This window comes from Cetorhinus maximus, chromosome 27, assembly GCF_964194155.1.
Source record: "Cetorhinus maximus chromosome 27, sCetMax3.hap1.1, whole genome shotgun sequence".
In the NCBI taxonomy this organism is placed as follows: domain Eukaryota; kingdom Metazoa; phylum Chordata; class Chondrichthyes; order Lamniformes; family Cetorhinidae; genus Cetorhinus; species Cetorhinus maximus.
The window spans coordinates 4,274,205-4,291,553 of NC_135905.1; the positions used below are offsets into that span (position 1 = coordinate 4,274,205).

At 46.6% G+C, this 17,349-nt stretch overlaps 1 protein-coding gene across 3 annotated transcripts in view; it reads left to right on the forward strand.

Annotated features, from left to right (window-relative positions):
- The first annotated feature begins 285 nt into the window (after nucleotides 1-285).
- Nucleotides 286-17,349, forward strand: part of sorbs1 (sorbin and SH3 domain containing 1) — a 229,234-nt gene continuing 212,170 nt past the window's right edge. For 2 of the 3 annotated variants that reach the window (XM_078530584.1, XM_078530561.1), the window contains exon 1: nucleotides 456-597. The gene's annotated coding sequence lies outside the window, so the exon portion shown is untranslated. Of the gene's footprint in view, nucleotides 598-17,349 lie in introns of all 3 variants that reach the window. The other variant, XM_078530556.1, reaches the window with a different exon arrangement.

Sequence of the window (17,349 nt, forward strand, 5' to 3'; positions counted from 1 at the left end):
CACCCCTTGAGCGGTGTTATTGCCTCTGCAACAAAAAAATAAGAGAAAAGCCCCCCCCCTGTTAAAATACCAGTAAAGCTGAGCAAACCTGCTTTCAGACCGTTTTATATTTCTGGGCTGTGTGGGACACCTTGTTTATTTGCAAATTGTGCATTAATACATTCCGAACTCTCTCCCTCCCCTGAGAATGAAGAACTGCAGCAATCTTGGTTCCTCTCCCTTTGCCACTCCCTCTCTAACACTGAGGAGGGAGAGAGAGAGGGGGCTTCCCTTTTTGGTGCCCCTGAGAGTTGAGGCTGTGTGTGTGTGAGTGTGTGTGAGTGTGTGTCTGCAGCTCCTCCATATAGAGAGGACTTGGAGCCCAGGGTTTTGAAAACGGGATTAAGCAAAGATGTGCAGTTAAAGCCGGGAGTGTGACGTGTTGTTGCACTCGGGGGGTGTGTTAACAAGGATCTCACACACTCTCTCACACACACACTCTCCTCTCCTGGACTGGGAAAGGCTGCAGGAAACAGCGAACGTGCCTAAACCCACACAGGATCCCAGTGGGTTATTATAGGGCTGGAATATCGCCGCTTCCCCAACTTTTTGTGGAAGGTGAGTGAATTGGTTGGGTTGGGTTGGGCTGGGGGGGGGTCTGGAATTGTGTGCTGGGTGAAGTTAATGTCTCTTGTGGGATCCTCTTGTGTTATTGAGTGTAGCAGCTTTGACTTACCCAAGTGCATCCTCTGATTGCAATAATTGCTCCCAGACCTGCTTCTGCCTCAAATGCTTTAATTGTAACTGTATTATTTTTTTGGTGGTGGTGGGGAAGGGGGTTTTTTGCTTTGTACATTTGTCTTGCTGCGTTCAGCTTTTCCCGTTGCCTGTTTCCTGAGATAGTTGCAGGAGGGAAGGAGGGAGGGAGGGAGGTTGAATTGGGGGTTGACCGGTTAAACGGTTCACTGTTAATAATGGGATTCCCGCTGAAACGCAGGATTTTGGGGAGCGAACTGATGGGAGTTGGGTTACATTTTAGGTTTTGTGATCCCTGATCTTCACCGGAACTGCGAACCCAGGCTTCTTTTTTTTAAAAGAAATTATAATTTTGGAGCGTTTCCACCAACAATGTCATAAGGTAAACTGAAAGGTTCCATAAATAGGAGTTTCACCGGGATGGATTCTGGAAAGGGGCCAGGGGTAGAATAAAAACAAGCTTGTTCAGTGAAGGAGCGGTTCTGTTTTTACAGGGTCAGGTTGAGCTCTCTGGAATAAGTCTCCTTTCTCCAAAAGTTTTGATCAGCTCCCAAACTCTTCGCAGCCCCACTGCCCCACATCTCGTGGGTTTAAAAAGCCGCTTTTTAACGTGACACCGGGAACCAGACAGAGGGTTTTTAGGCAAAAAGAAAAAGGAGAGAAATCTGTAGTTAATCATTGTGGCTCCTGGGAACAGGCTTATAGCCCCTTGGCCGAGTGTTCTGTACTGAAACAAGTTAATGTACAGCTGGCAGAGCCAATAAACAGAATGGACAACTTGGAGAGCCCGTGTCACCATTGGAATTTATTCTGGTTTTGGGCTCCTCCGAGTCTCTTGTCTTCAAACATTTGCTTGTCCGCATTTTCTTCTTCAACTGTAATAATAACCCCGTCCTACACACACATTCCTCCAGCTTCCAACTCGCCTTTTCCCAGGACCCTTCTACAACGGTGGAACTGTTCACCTCCCTCCGAACCCTTGCCTCAGACAGTCTGCAGGCAAAACCCTCCCCTCCCCTCACTGCACCACTATTCCTGATTTATTGCTCCTTGCTCTCTCTTTCTGTTCATTGCCACCTTGCTGTTTGTGGGAGCTTGCTGTGCACTTGTTGGCTGCCCTGATTCTTACATTGCAACAGCGACTGTGCTTCAATCGTTTTTCATTGGCTGGCTGGCTGCCAGCAGCTTTAGGAATGCCCTGAGGTTGGGAAAGGCACTATATAAATGCAAAGTATGCCTGGGTTTAAAGTTTCGGGCAAGTGGCGCAGGGGGGCTGTGAGGAAGAACTTTTATTAGCCAGTGAGTGATAATGACCAGGAACGTGCTGCCAACAGGTTGCTAGAAGTGGGATAAACTTGCAGGACCATGGAAATAGAACAGGGGAATGGGGTTGACTGGCAGGGACTTGATGGGCTGAATGGCCTCTTCCTGTGCTGTAATGACATGACAAGTCTTTATTTTGCTGAAAAAAGAGATATTGTTGAAGCTTTTCATCTTGCACTCACCAGGACGCTTGCAAGAAATACCAATATAAGGGGGAGACAACAATTTATACTGTATGTGAAGAGAATAAATTGTTTTCCCCTTACATTGTATTCTTGCAGTGTCCTGATGAGTGCAAGATGAAAAACTTTGACATGTCTCTTTTCAGCAATACTCAAGTCTTTATTTCTTGGGTGAGCTGCACTGTGAGTTTTGCCCCTTAATCTTATGGGTTTTTCAATCTATTTTGATGGAATTTTTATTTGTGGTAGAACGATGAAGTTAATCATTAATTGGGATGACGTAACATTGTGGCTGGTTGTGCGTTGGGTCACTGTGTTGCAAGCTACAGAGAATCCACAGCACAGAAACAGGCCACTTGGCCCATCTGATCGGCTGGTGTTTATGCCCCACACACACGAACCACCTTCCACTCTAATTGGCTGTTTACCGCCCCCCCCCCACAAACCTGCTCATTCCCTTCCCCCTCGTGTGCATTAAACTTCCCCTTTAATACATCAATGCTATCTGCCTGCAGGTTTTTCATTCTCACTGCTCTCTGTAACAAGTTCCCTGTTAATCACCCAAAAGATCAAAGAATTTCTCATATTTATACTCACTTGTTCTCTACTTGCCTACAAGTGGAAACAGCTTTTCCGCATCCACCCTGTCAAACGCTTTCATAATTTTAATGACCTCTATCAGGCCCCCTCCTCATTTTCTCTTTTCTAGAAAAAAGAGGCTCCAGCCTGCTCAACCTTTCTCGGTAGTTGCACCATTTCATTTTCTTAACCTCCTTTCTGTACTTTCTCCAGTGCTGTAATGCTTTTTGGCATAAACAGCAGAAGAGAGAGAGAGAGATCTCTCCCCGTGCACAACAACGTGTGCAATAAGGCTGTTCTTTAAATGGGTTAATGGAGAACTTGGTGAGACTCCACCACCAGCCTGGTACACGCCACACGAGGCTGTGACACTCTCCTTGTAATTCTCTGGCCAATGCTCGCTGCAGGCGAGGCTCTTCACCAAGAAGAGCACCTCGCAAAGTGAGCCCTTCATGGGGATGTTGCCCCTGCATCACCTCCATTCATTCGCTGGCTCCAAAGTTTGCGTGTTCTCTTCATAGCTGAGTGCGAACTGCAATGTCCCGGGGTATATGCTGAGTTGGCTGAGCTCAACTGGCAAGAGTAAATTGGGAGCTCCAATTGACTTGAAAGATTGAGCAATTGAGCACAATGCTAATTGCTGGACCCTCTTTACAACCCACCTGTTTGACCAAGCTTTTGGTCACCTGTCCTTAATGCCTTTTTTGGCTCAGTTGCAGGTTTTTTTGGGATAAATCTGCTGTGAAGCACCTGGGAGACGCTTTACCACATTAAAAGCTCTACATAAAAACATCCCCCCCCCTCCTAACAGCACCGTAACTACAGCACATACACAATGCAAGCTTCAAAAATGTGCCTCACCGCCACTTTCTCGAGCACAATTGGGGGCGGCCAATAACTTCTGGCCTTGCCAACGACGCTCACATCCCAGGGATGAATAAAAAGTCACGATTACCCCATACCTTGGACCTGAACTGAGACAGTAACTTTATTCCTGACTCTCACCTCTACACCCGCCCCCGCCCCCCCCTCCCCGCCCAAACATTCCCAGGCTCAAGCATCCCCAATTATTGTTCTGTGCCGTTAGTGTGACAAGCTGCTGGTGGCTGAGTTCCCAGCACGTTTCTACTTTCACCCTGTAGGGTCACTGTCTGGCTGGCGTTGAGCAGGTCTGTCTGTCCAAAGGAGTTGCCACTGTGGAATTTTGATAATCAGAAACAGGAAAGTGCAAGTCCGCTCTTTAAATTTACTGCATTGAAGAATGCTGTGAGCTGCTGAATGAATTCAGATGGACCTGGCTGGTGAGTACAGCATGCTCAATACAGATGTGCCAGCTCATTCCCCACGCTTGAAAAGCAGGGTTTTGGAAGGCTTCTATAAATGCTCAGCTTTGGACCTGCAAAGGCGTGAGCAACTACCTGCCTCCTCCAGTATCTCCTCCTTCATCTCCATCATGTGGGACATTCGGATCTGTAAATCCACGGACATAAGATCATTAGAATTAGGAGCAGGCGTAGACCCCACGGCCCATTGAGCCTGCTCCACCATTCAGTACGATCATGGCTGATTTTGGACTTCAACTCCATTTTCCCACCCGCTCCCCATTTTCATTAATTCCCTGAGAGACCAAAAACCTGTCTGTCCCAGCCTTAAATACATTCAATGATGGAGCATCTACAGTCCCCTGGGGTAAAGAATTCCAAAGATTCACAACCCTTTGAGTGAAGAAATTTCTCCTCATCTCAGTCCTGAATGATCAGCTCCTTATCCTGAGACTGTGCCCCCGTGTTTTAGATTCCCCGACCAGCGGTAACAATCTCTGTGTCCACCCTAACAAGCTCCTTTAGAATTGTAGGTTTCAATGAGATCACACCTTATTCTTCTAAACCCCAGAGAATATAAGCCCAATTTACTCAGCCTCCCATCATAGGACAACCCCCTCATCCCAGAGACCAATTTAGTGAATTTTCGCTGTACCGACTCCAATACAAGTATATCCTTTCTTAAATGTGGAGATCAAAACTGCACACTGTACTCCAGGTGTGGTCTCACCAAAACCCTGTACAAGTGCAGCAAGACTTCTTTATCCTTGTTCTCCAGCCCCCTTGCGATAAAGCCTAACAAGCCACTTGCCTTTCTAATTGCTTGCTGCACCTATATGCTAACTTCCTGCATTCCTCGTATGAACAAACCCAAGTCTCTTTGAACATCAACACTTACAAGTTTCTCACCTTATTTTTAAAAGAAAAATTCTGCTTTTTTTATTCTTCTGACCAAGGTGAATAACCTTTGCATTTTCCTATATAATACTTCACCTGGCATCTTGTTGCCCACTGGCCTAACCTATCATATCAACGTATCATCCACTAGCCAACTGGGGCATTAGTTAAAGGTCTGTTGTACAGTGTTTAATGAGTTAGCTCTACAACTGCTGAAATCTCTGCTTACTCATTGCAATCACCACACTAAAGGGTTAGTTTCACAAGGGTCACTAATGACTCATGACCTTGTCGGTCACAAGTGTGGGTAAGGGATAGGCTAGAAAGCTGAATCCTTGACCTTTCTAACCCATGCCCACGGCTAAACAGGCTCCACACTGGTGCTAGGCTTACCTGCTACAGGGGGACATTTTTTCTTCCCCCAAATAAACCTCTTTGAGGGGGAATAATCAAAATATAACCCAAGTAATTAACGTTCTAGTTAACACTTGGAAAGTAGAGGCCAGTGCCCGAGGCCTGGCTAATTGTGAAGCTGAACTGATTCCAGGAGTATTTCCGTGAGGAATGTCATGGGGAGATTACTTTGTGATAAAATAGGATCAGAGACCTTTCAGAGCAATTTAAATTTATCTTCCAGCTCTTCTACATTGAACAATAGCCCAGGAACAAATCCCTTCCTTCTAGTTTCAGCATGTGTTTCAAACATTAGTCTAATAACAGGCCAACCAGTCTAAAAGTACTGGTTACCATCCAAGCCAATTTTCACTGAGTCTGAGCCATGATGTAATGTCCTACACCATTCACTCCTACATTTTTACAAAAGTAGCTGTCATTTAAGTATCTGATCTCATCGAGTGTAGCGTGAAGCCATATGAAGATCTGAATCGATTCCAGGTCTGTGCTGAACTCGACCAAAGCAGCAGCTCAGAGAATGAAGGATTGAGAGCACAGAAGGAGGCCATTCAGCCCATCCTGTCTGTGCTGGTCTCTTTTCCTGAGCAGCCTAAAACTGATCTCACTGCCTCACCTATTCCCCATAGCCTGGTCTTTTCCTGTGCTTTAAATGTTCCTTGTTCTTTCCCTTTAAAAGATATAGTGGCATTTCCCACTGTTGGCCTTGATGCATCTAGCCAGAGTTGACACTCCTGACTGCTGCCCAGTGGCCCTGATGGGGGAAGAGTGGGTAACACTTGCATAACATTAAAAAGTCGTGAACAGGTAGGGAACATAATTACAAAGGTTAATGAGAGGGCCCTTCAATCTCGAGGATTGAATAAAGACTGGTAGGGTTCACAAAGCCCTGGTTAGGCCACATATGGCGTACTGAGAGCATCTGGGCATCACACTTTAGAAACTATATATTGGCTTTGGAGGGAGTGCTATCTGGACACCCAAGAGTTAAGTTACGAGGAGAGATTATACAAACTTAAGGTTGTATTCCTTGGAACTTAAAAGGTTAAGGGGCAAATCAGTCATAATTTTCACAATGTTAAGGGGAACAAATAAGATCGATGGAGAGAAACGATTTCCACAATTCTGGGAGTCTAGGACTAGGAGGCGTAGTCTAAAACCTAAGGTGAAATTAAAAAACACTTCAACACACAAAGGAAGGTGGAGGTTCGGTGAACCCTTTTGCAAATGGTGATTGTTGCTGGATCAGTTGTTAGATTTTAACCAAGTACAGGTTTAAAATTATCAAAGGTATTAAGGGATATGGGGCAAAGTCAGGGATATGGAGTTAGGTCAGTCATGATCTCATTGAATGGCAGTGGAACAGATTGAGGAGCTAAATGGCCTCCCCTGGTTCCTACTTGAAATGTCTGTGCACTCTCCAGGTTTGTACTCAAAGGGCATTCACATGGATGAAATCTTGGAGGCAGCAATTGCAGGGACAGCCAGGTCTCCATAAGAGTCGGAGCTTCTGGAAGACCAGGGTGGACGATGGCTAAAGCAACCCCGTAGTGACTGATGGAAAACTCTTCATATTTCCATTTGCTTGTGGATGTTTTCCCTCAGAATATTTTTGGTTTTCAGGCTGATTACTTTGGAATTGATCCTTCGGGATTGTAATCCAGAGAAAATCAGCTGGGAGTAAATAGTTCCCCTGTTCAAACCACAGCCATGGCCTGAGCTTCTCCCAGGCCTGAGCTGGCAGCTTCTCCCAGGCCTGAGCTGGCAGCTTCTCCCAGGCCTGAGCTGGCAGCTTCTCCCAGGCCTGAGCTGGCAGCTTCTCCCAGGCCCTGAGGAATTGCTGGCAACAACACTGCTCGGTTTGTTAAAAACAAAAAGCTAAAAGCTACTGCGGATGCTGGAAATCCAAAACAAAAACAGAATTACCTGGAAAAACTCAGCAGGTCTGGCAGCATCGGCGGAGAAGAAATCAGTTAACGTTTAGGGCCATGAAGGCTCGAAACGTTAACTGATTTCTTCTCCGCCGATGCTGCCAGACCTGCTGAGTTTTTCCAGGTAATTCTGTTTCTGCTCGGTTTGTTTCCTGTCTCACCGTGAAAACCCCAGCACTAGGGAGAAGAAAACCTTGCCAAGTCTCACTTGTCATATTCTAAACGTATGGGTCAGCTCTTGGCCCAGTTCAATCTTTCCACGATGTGCATCTGGGGGTTTGCAATGGTTCTGGATGTGATTGACCAAGTGGGATATTTCCTTTGTCTGACTCATGAAGAAAGCCAGAGAACTTTGCATTTATATTCAACTTTGCGTGGCCTTGGGTCATCCCGAAGCATCTTACAGCAGTTAAGTACTTTTGAAGTTCAGTCATTGTTGTAATGTAGGGAAATACAGCAGTCAGTCTGAGTGTAGAAAGCTCCCACAAGCAGCAACCAGTTAATGAGCAGATTGTCTATTTGTAGTGATGTTGGTTGAGAGATGAATGTTGGCCAGGACACTGGGCGGACATCCCAGCTCTTCTTCGGAGTAGTGCCCCGGGATCTTTTACATCTGCCTAACTGGTTTAATTTCTCATTGAAAAGATGGCACTTCAAGTAGGGGCAGCACTCCCTTAGCGTTGCATTGAGGTTTCAAAATCGATTTTGTACTCAAATTTCTGGAGTGGGCTTGAACCCTACAATCTCCTGTCTCTGAGGTGAGTGTCCTGCCCACGATGCCACAGTTGATGCTTGGTCATTGAACGTCTGCCTGACACTTAACTGACCATGGAAGCGTGTCATGAGCAATTCAATCCTGTCTACCGTTATATTGCTCAGCAAGGTCAATAAGGAGCAATTAGGAACAGGAGCTTTCTCTATTTCCGTTACCCAACCCCTCCCCTCCAAACCCCCCATCTCAATCCAACTGGGATGCTGAGACTAATTGTAGCTCTCCACCTGTTGCCTCGCTTGTTATCAGCTAACCCCACAGAATGGCAAAGACTTGTTGGTTCGAGAGTTGGCGAAATGAGATATTGGAATTGATACTTTCCAGGAACTGTATCCCAGAGATAACCACTTGACAACTGTTATTTTTCACGATCGCCCAGCTGTGTGTGTGAGATCAACTGCCTTAAACAAACAGGCACTACCGAGCTAACCACTGCTGAACGCTGGCGCAAGACGTGAATGTGAAGTTACAATCTCGAGGGTACCCGCCTCTAGCTAGTGATCTTGCAACTGCTTGGATCTTGCTGGTAATTCCTGCATTTCTCTCTGTCGAGCGTAGAGCCTGTAGCTTTGAACGGGTGCTTTGGCTATTACCGTGGATGCTGGGATAGGCCGTGTGACATCTGTACAGCAAGGCTAAAACACTAGCAGGCAGGCTGTGGCCAGAGAATGCAGAAAAGAGGGGGCCCGAGAAATGCGAGAAGTGGCAGAATGAATGGCACTGACCTTAGCTGACAGCGATGTAAACGGCAGCCACTTTCTCACAGGCTGTTAGCATCATTGTAAAAAGCACCAACAATCCTGAGGGGACTTGACAGGGCACATACTTGTTTCCACTTGTGGGGAAGATCAGAACTGGGGGGCAGAGTTTAAGAACATGAGGTCTCCCTTTCAAGACAGAGGTGAGGAGAGATTTTTCTCTTAAGGGTTGTTAGTCTGTGGAATTCTGTTCCCCTGAGAGTAGTGGAGGCTGAGTCATTGAATATTTTAAAGCTTTGAGTTAGACAGATTTTTGTGAGTCAAGGGTTAAGTGGGGTGTGGGGGTGCAGAGAGGAAAGTGGAGTTGAGACCACAGCCAGATCAGCCATGATCTTATTAAATGAGGGCCAAATGGCCTACTCCTCCTATGTTTCAATTTCCCAACTTGCATTTATATAGCACCTTTTAGCATAGTTAAAAACGTTCCAAGATGCATCCAAGGAGTATAATAGGACAATAATTGACACTGAGCCAAAGAAGGAGATATTAGGACAAGTGACAAAGCATCTGGTCAAAGAGTTAAATATTGAGGACAGAGGGAGAAGTAAAGAGACTTAGGGACGAAATTCTTGGGGCCTAGAGGACTGAAAGCAGGGCTGCCACTGTTGGGCCGAAAGAATTCGGGGATGGGCAAAAGGCAGGAGGTTACAGAGATCGGGAGGGGGAAAGGCTGTGGAGATATTTGAACATTGAGTGAGAATTTTATAAATGGAAGTGTTGTGCAGTAAGAGCCAATGTATGGCAACGATGGGAAGGGCTGGGCTAACTGTACAATCCCAGCACATGTACACGAAACAAGCACTCAAACTACACATACTCCAATGCACACCAAGAGTGGTTGCTCCCATTGCCACAGTGAATTCCAGTGACTGATATCAGTTGTCAGGAAAATCAGGAATGGGTCAGGACACACCACAGATCGATCAGCATCTAACAAGAGTAAAGACAATTGGCCAGAATTTGTTTTAGCAGGGGAACGAAAACCACCATGGTCGTTAAACTTGTCCTTGTACATTTTAACCACGATGTTTTGCACAACGAGTTGCTGAAAGTGCAAGTGTGGGGAGGCGGCGGCATTGTCACTGGGCTAATAATCCAGAGACCTGGGATAGTCCTCTGGGGACCAGGGTTCGAATCCCACCATGGCAGATGGTGAAATGTGAATTCAATAAAAATCTGGAATTAGAAGCCTAATGATGAGCATGAAACCATTGTCATAAAAACCCATCTGGTTCACTAATGTCCTTTAGGGGAGGAAATCCACCTGGTCTGGCCTACACCTGACTCCAGATCTGCAGTAATGTGGTTGACTCTTAAATGCCTTTGAAACGGCCTAGCAAACCACTCAGTTGTAACAAACTGCTAAAAAGTCAATTAAAATAAAGAATGAAAGCGGGCAAAGCACCCAGCATCGACCTGGGTACCGGAAACAACAACAGCAAACTCAGCCCTGTCAACCCTGCAAAGTCCTCCTTAATGACATCTGGGGGCTAGTGCTAAAATTGGGAGAGCTGTCTCACAGACTAGTCAAGCAACAACCTGACATAGTCATCCTCACAGAATCATACAGATAATGTCCCAGACTCCTCCATTACCATCCCTGTGTATGTCCTGTCCCACTGACAGGACAGACCCAGCAGAGGTGGTGGCACAGTGGTATACAGTCGGGAGGGAGTTGCCCTGGGAGTCCTCAACATCGACTCTGGACTCCATGAAGTCTCATGGCATCAAGTCAAACATGGGCAAGGAAATCTCCTGCTGATTACCACTTTACGCTCCCCCTCCTCCATGTTGAACACCATTTGGAGGAAGCATTGAGGGTGGCAAACGTGCAGAATATACTCTGGGTGGGGGACTTCAATGTTCATCACCAAGAGTGGCACAGCTGAGCTGGCTGAGTCCTAAATGACATAGCTGCTAGACTGGGCCTGTGGCAGCTGGTGAGGGAACCAAAAAGAAGGAAAAACATACTTGGCCTCATTCTCACCAACCTTCCTGCTGCAGATGCATCTGTCCATGACTATTGGTAGGGGTGACTACTGCACAGTCATCGTGGGGACAAAGTCTTGTCTTCACATTGAGGGTACCCTCCATCACGTTGTGTGGTTCTACCACTCTGCAAAATGGGATAGATTTTGAACAGATCTAGCAATGCAAGACTGGGCATCCGTGAGGTGCTGTGGGTCATCATTGGCAGCTGAATTGTACTCAACCACAATCTGTAACCTCATGGCCTGGCATATCCCCCACTCTACCATTACCACCAAGCCAGGGGATCAACCCTGGTTCAATGTGAAGAGTGCAGGAGAGCAGCACCAGACATACCTAAGAATGAGGTGTCAACCTGGTGAAGCTACAACACAGGACTACTTGCATCCAAATAGTATAAGCCACAAGTGATAGACAGAGCTAAGCGATCCCACAACCAACGGATCAGATCTAAGCTCTGCAGTCCTGTCACATCCAGTCGTGAATGGTGGTGGACAATTAAACAACTCACTGGAGGAGGAGGCTCCACAAATATCCCCATCCTCAATGTTGGGGGAGCCCAGCACATCAGTGCAAAAGATAAGGCTGAAGCATTTGCAACAATCTTCAGCCAGAAGTGCCAAGTGGATGATCCATCTCGGCCTCCTCCGGAAGTCCCACAGATGCCAGTCTTCAGCCAATTTGATTCACTCCATGTGATGTCAAGAAACAGCTGAAGGCACTGGATACTGCAAAGGCTATGGGCTCTGATGATATTCTGGCAATAGTACTGAATACTTGTACTCCAGAACTTGCCGCGTCCCTAGCCAAGCTGTTCCAGTACAGCTACAACACTGGCACCTACCCGGCTATGTGGAAAATTGCTCAGGTATGTCCAGTACACAAAAAGCAGGACAAATCCAACCCGGCCAATTACCGCCCCACCAGTCTACTCTCCATCATCAGTAAATTGATGTAAGGGATCATCAAGGGTGGGTTGTCTTATGACAAATGTTTGGACAGGTTAGGCTTGTATCTGCTGGGGTTTAGAAGAGTAAGAGGTGAATTGATTGAAAGATATAAGATCCTGAGGGGGGCTGACAGGGTGGATATGGAGGAGATGTTTCTTCTTGTGGGAAAAACTAGAACTAGGGGTCACTGTTTAAAAATAAGGGGTCGCCCATTTATGTTAGAGGTGAGGATAAATTTTTACTGAAGGTCATGAGTCTTTGGAACACTCTTCCTGAAAAGGTGGTGGAAGCAGAGCCTTTGAATATATTTAAACTCTTTCGAGTTATCAACAGTCACAGATTGCAACTCTTTCGAGTACAATCACAGTTCTTGGTTTCCGGGAGTGGGACATGAACCCACAACCCTCTGATTCAAAGGCGAGGGTGCTATGAACTGAGCCACAGCTGACACCTCTTGAATATCTTTAAGGCAGAGCTCAATAGATTCTTGGTAAACAAGGGGGTGATAGGTTATCAGTGGTAGATGGGATGCAGGTGACTATCAGATCAGCCATGATCTTATTAAATGGCAGAGCAGGCTCGAAGGACTGAATAGCCTACTCCTGCTCCTTGCTCCTTGTTCATATGCATCAACAGTGCTATCAAGTGGCACTTGCATAGCAATAATCTGCTCACTGATGCTCAGTTTGGGTCCTGCCAGGGCCACTCAGCTCCTGACCTCATTACAGCCTTGGTTCAAACATGGACAAAAGGGCTGAACTCCCGAGGTGAGGTGAGAGTGACTGCCCTTAACATCAATGCAGCATTTGACCGAGTGTGGCATCAAGGAGCCCTAGCAAAACTGGAGTCAATGGGTATCAGGGGGAAAACTCTCCATTGGTTGGAGTCATACCTAGCACAAAGGAAGATGGTTGTTGTTGGAGGTCAAACATCTCAGCTCCAGGACATCACTGCAGGAGTTCCTCAGGGTAGCGTCTTAGGCCCAACCATCTTCAGCTGCTTCATCAATGACCTTCCTTCCATCATAAGGTCAGAAGTGGGGATGTTCGCTGATGATTGCACAATGTTCAACACCATTTGCGACTCCTCAGATACTGAAGCAGTTCATGTCCAAATGCAGCAAAACCTGGACAATATCCAGGTTTGGGCTGACAAGTGGCAAGTAACATTCGTGCCGCACAAGTTCCAGGCAATGACCATCTCCAACAGGAGAGAATCTAACCATCGCGCCTTGATGTTCAATGCCATTACCATCACTGAATCCCCCACTATTAACATCCTGGGGGATACCACTGACCAGAAACTGAACTGGACTAGTCATATAAAATACTGCGGCTACAAGAGCAGGTCAGAAGCTGGGAATCCTGTGGTGAGTAACTCACCCCTTGACTACTCAAAGCCTGTCAAAGAACAAAGAAAAGTACAGCACAGGAACAGGCCCTTCGGCCCTCCAAGCCTGCGCCGATCATATTGCCTGTCAAACTAAAACATTTTGCACTTCCGGGGTCCCTATCCCTCTCTTCCCATCCTATTCATGTATTTGTCAAGCTGCCTCTTAAACACCACTATCGTACCTGCTTCCACCACCTCCTCTGGCAGCGAATTCCAGACACTCACTACCCTCTGTGTAAAAAAAAAAACTTGCCCTGCACATCTCCTCTAAAATTTTCTCCTCTCACCTTAAATCTATGTCCCCTAGTAATTGACTCTTCCACCCTGGGAAAAAACTTCTGACTATCTACTCTGTCCATGCCACTCATAATTTTGTAAACTTCTATCAAGTCGCCCCTCAATCTCCGTCGCTCTAGTGAGAACAATCCGAGTTTCTCCAACCTCTCCTCATAGCTAATAACCTCCAGACCAGGCAGCATCCTGGTAAACCTCCTCTGCACCCTCTCCAACGCCTCCATATCCTTCTGGTAATGTGGCGACCAGAATTGCATGCAATATTCCAAGTGTGGCCTAACCAAGGTTCTATACGGCTGCAGCATGACTTCCCAGCTTTTATACTCAATACCCCTGAGGATGAAGGCAAGCATGTCATAAGCCTTCCTGACTTCCTTATCCACCTGCGTTGCCACTTTCAGCCACCTGTGGACCTGTACACCCAGATCCCTCTGCCCGTCGATGCACTTAAGGGTTCTGCCATTTACTGTATAATTCCTACCTGTATTAGACCTGCCAAAAAGCATTACCACGCATTTGTCCGGATTAAACTCCATCTGCCATTTCTCCGCCCAAGTCTCCAACCGATCTATATTCCGTTGTATCCTTTGACAATCCACTTCACTATCTGCAACTCCTCCAACCTTAGTGTCGTCTGCAAATTTACTAATCAGCCCAGTTACATTTTCCTCCAAATCATTTACGTATTCTGTCCACCATCTACAAGGCACAAGTCAGGAGTGTGATGGAATACTCTCCACTTGCCTGGATGAGTGCAGCTCCAACACCACTCATAAGCTCGACACCATCCAGGACAAAGCAGCCTGCTTGACTGGTACCCTTCCACAAACAATCACTCCCTCCACCACTGACTAACAGCGGCAGCAGTGTGTACCACCTACAAGACGCACTGCAGAACCTCACCAAGGCTCCTTAGGCTGTACCTTCCAAACCCAGGACCACCACCACCTAGAAGGTCAAGGGCAACAGAAACATGGGAACACCACCACCTGGAAGTTCCCCTCCTAGCCCCTCACCATCCTGACTTGGAAATATATCACCGTTTCTTCACTGTCACTGGGTCAAAATCCTGGAACTCCCTTCCTAACAGCACTGTGGGTGTACCTACACCACATGGACTGCAGCGGTTCAAGAAGGCAGCTCACTACCACCTTCTCGAGGGCAATAAATGCTGGCCCAGCCAGCAAAGCTCAAATCCCATAAATGAATTGGGGAAAAAAAAAGCTTTTAACATCCTAGTGAGGGTAATGGGATTTAGGACATGAGTGAACGGGACAAGCAACTGCCTATTCCCTTCACCAATCAGCTTGAAGGATTGAGAGATTAACAGTGCTTGGACCAAGAAGGAATGGAGTGGGTGATTTCAATGCCAAATTGGGAGCAGAATGAGAAATATAGGGTGAAAGAAAGATTAAAATAAGAGACAGAAAGGAAAAGCCTTTTTTAAAAAAAAAAATCTACACACACAATCTACAATTAAATCCTAAAGGAACACGACTCCCTCTTGGTGTAGTTAATTTTCAGTGCCAGAGAGTTGTTTACCAGTAATCAATGTTCATGATGTTATTTATAGGGCACTTAGACTGAAATGGACGAGACTTCACTTGCTATGGTGAGTTTCACTTGTATCTGCTGTGTGATTATGGCCACATCATTCCATTTAATACATTCCAATGGTGAAACCAGACAGTGAGATGTTATCTTCGCCAAGTTAACCACTGAGTGATGCATCTTGGGCAGCAACTTTTGAATTTCCACATTTGAACCATGCACCTGTCCTTTGCCTGAAGTTGCTGTAGTGTTTGTGTGTAAATAATGCCGTGTGCCACTAGCTGCAAGTTCTGGCCCAGGGTTTGGATCGAAACCTGTTGACAGAACAAAGTGTCTCTACCCAATGTCACCCTGTCTTCTCTTTGCTCCAGATTCTGAGGAACCTAAAATGCTGGGTCTGTTCACCCCACAAACCCTGGCTGATGATCTGGCCGTTTCCTGAGTTTTCTGTGTATTTCAGATTCTCAGTTTTGGCAGAGTTTATGACGAGATGGCGTGTTCTTTTTAGATTCTCGCTTTCGCGTAGAGCTTTGCACTCGCTGCTTTTATTCCGCAACCATTTCCTACCCCGACTCTGCACCAATAATCGTGCCTTTTGAGCTGGCTTTTGAAGAGCGACTGGCAGAAAATATTTGCCCTGCAGTTGCCAGGAGTCGCTTGGAAACAGTCATTGGCACAGGGGGACAGACTGAGAGGGCATTGAACTAAAGTTAAAACACTGACTGTCTGCCCTATGGTGGAATACGTGTTCCACTTGTAACCCTGATTTGACCTTGGCCTGAGGCACTGCCTCGAGCATGAAGCTAGAGATCATGCCCCTTGGGATTGTCCAATGATCTTGCAATGCCTCTTAACCACCTTTGCACTTCCTTTTGATTCTGCATCAGTGGTTCTGGTGTAGGACCACCTGGATCATCTTGGGGGGCCTTTGGTGGGGGGCCCCTGCTTAGTATTGGGCATCATGCTGGAAGTTGATCAGGAAATTGGGCTGAGGATTATGGCAAAGTCGGGGACCCTCACCCCAGCCAGTGGTATTTTCCTGCCCACACCTGTTAGCTGTCTCTGCCGTAAGCTCTGGAATTCCTTCCCTTCAGAATATAGACGCATGGCAAAGTCCTTCCCCCCACCACCTCACTCCCCGCCTCGCCTCAGTCTCCCTGTCCTGCACACCCTGATCTGGATGATGACCCTCAGTCTGCTGATGGTGGAGATCTGATGATGGCAGCCCCTCTACCCTGAGGCACCATGGATCGTTAGCATTCAGCACACTGGCGTGCCCCGCCTCAGTCTTGTTATGGGCTGTTTGGAGGTATGCATCCTGGTGGTCTGACCAAACTTTACATACCACTGACCGAAGCAGCTGATCTGGCAGGGAATGAAATGAACTTGTAGTGTCTGGCTCCCACAGCTGGAACACAGCTGACGGGCGCCTGCCTGCCACTTCCAGTTGTGCTCCTCTCTTCCTCTAGCTGCGATCTGCTTCGATGCAGAACACGGCAGGGGCTGAGTGGAAAAGAGCAGCTGTGTAGGTAATGGGAGAAAGAGTATGAGCATGTGTTGTGACCCTGCATCACTCTGACAGCGCTACTTCCAAATTTCATTAAGAACGAAAGAGCTCATATTTATACAAGATTTTCTTGACTTCAGGACATCACAAAGCACTTTGGAGCTAGTGAAGTACTTTGACTACAGTTTAAATGTTATAGTTGTTGTAGCCAATTCCTACATTAGGGATGGGCAATAAATGCTGGCCTAGTCAGTGATGCCAACATCCCATAAATTAATTTAAAAAAAATTACGCACTGCAACCTCCCTCAAACAGCAATGAGATAATGACTGGAAGACCTGTTATTAGTGACGCTGGTGAGGGGTAAATATTGGCCAAGACACAGCAACTTACATTTATATAGCACCTTTCATGTAATGTTCCAAGTTGCTTCACAGGAGAATTTTAAAACAAAATATGACACCAAATCACAGTAGCAGATATTAGGTCAGATGACCAAAAGCTTGGTCAAAGAGGTAGGTCTTTAAGGAGTGTCTTAAAGGAGGAAAGTGAGGTGGAGAGGTGTAGAGAGGGTACCACATAGCTTAGTGCCTGACCATGCAAAGGTGAGGGTGCCCACCAGTGGTGCAGCAATTGAATCGGCGATGCTCAAGAGGCCAGGATTCGGGGAGTGTGGACATCTCGGAGGGTTGTTGGGCCGAAGCAGATTAGAGGGATAAGGAGGGGCAAGGCCATGAAACGATTTGAAAGGAAGGA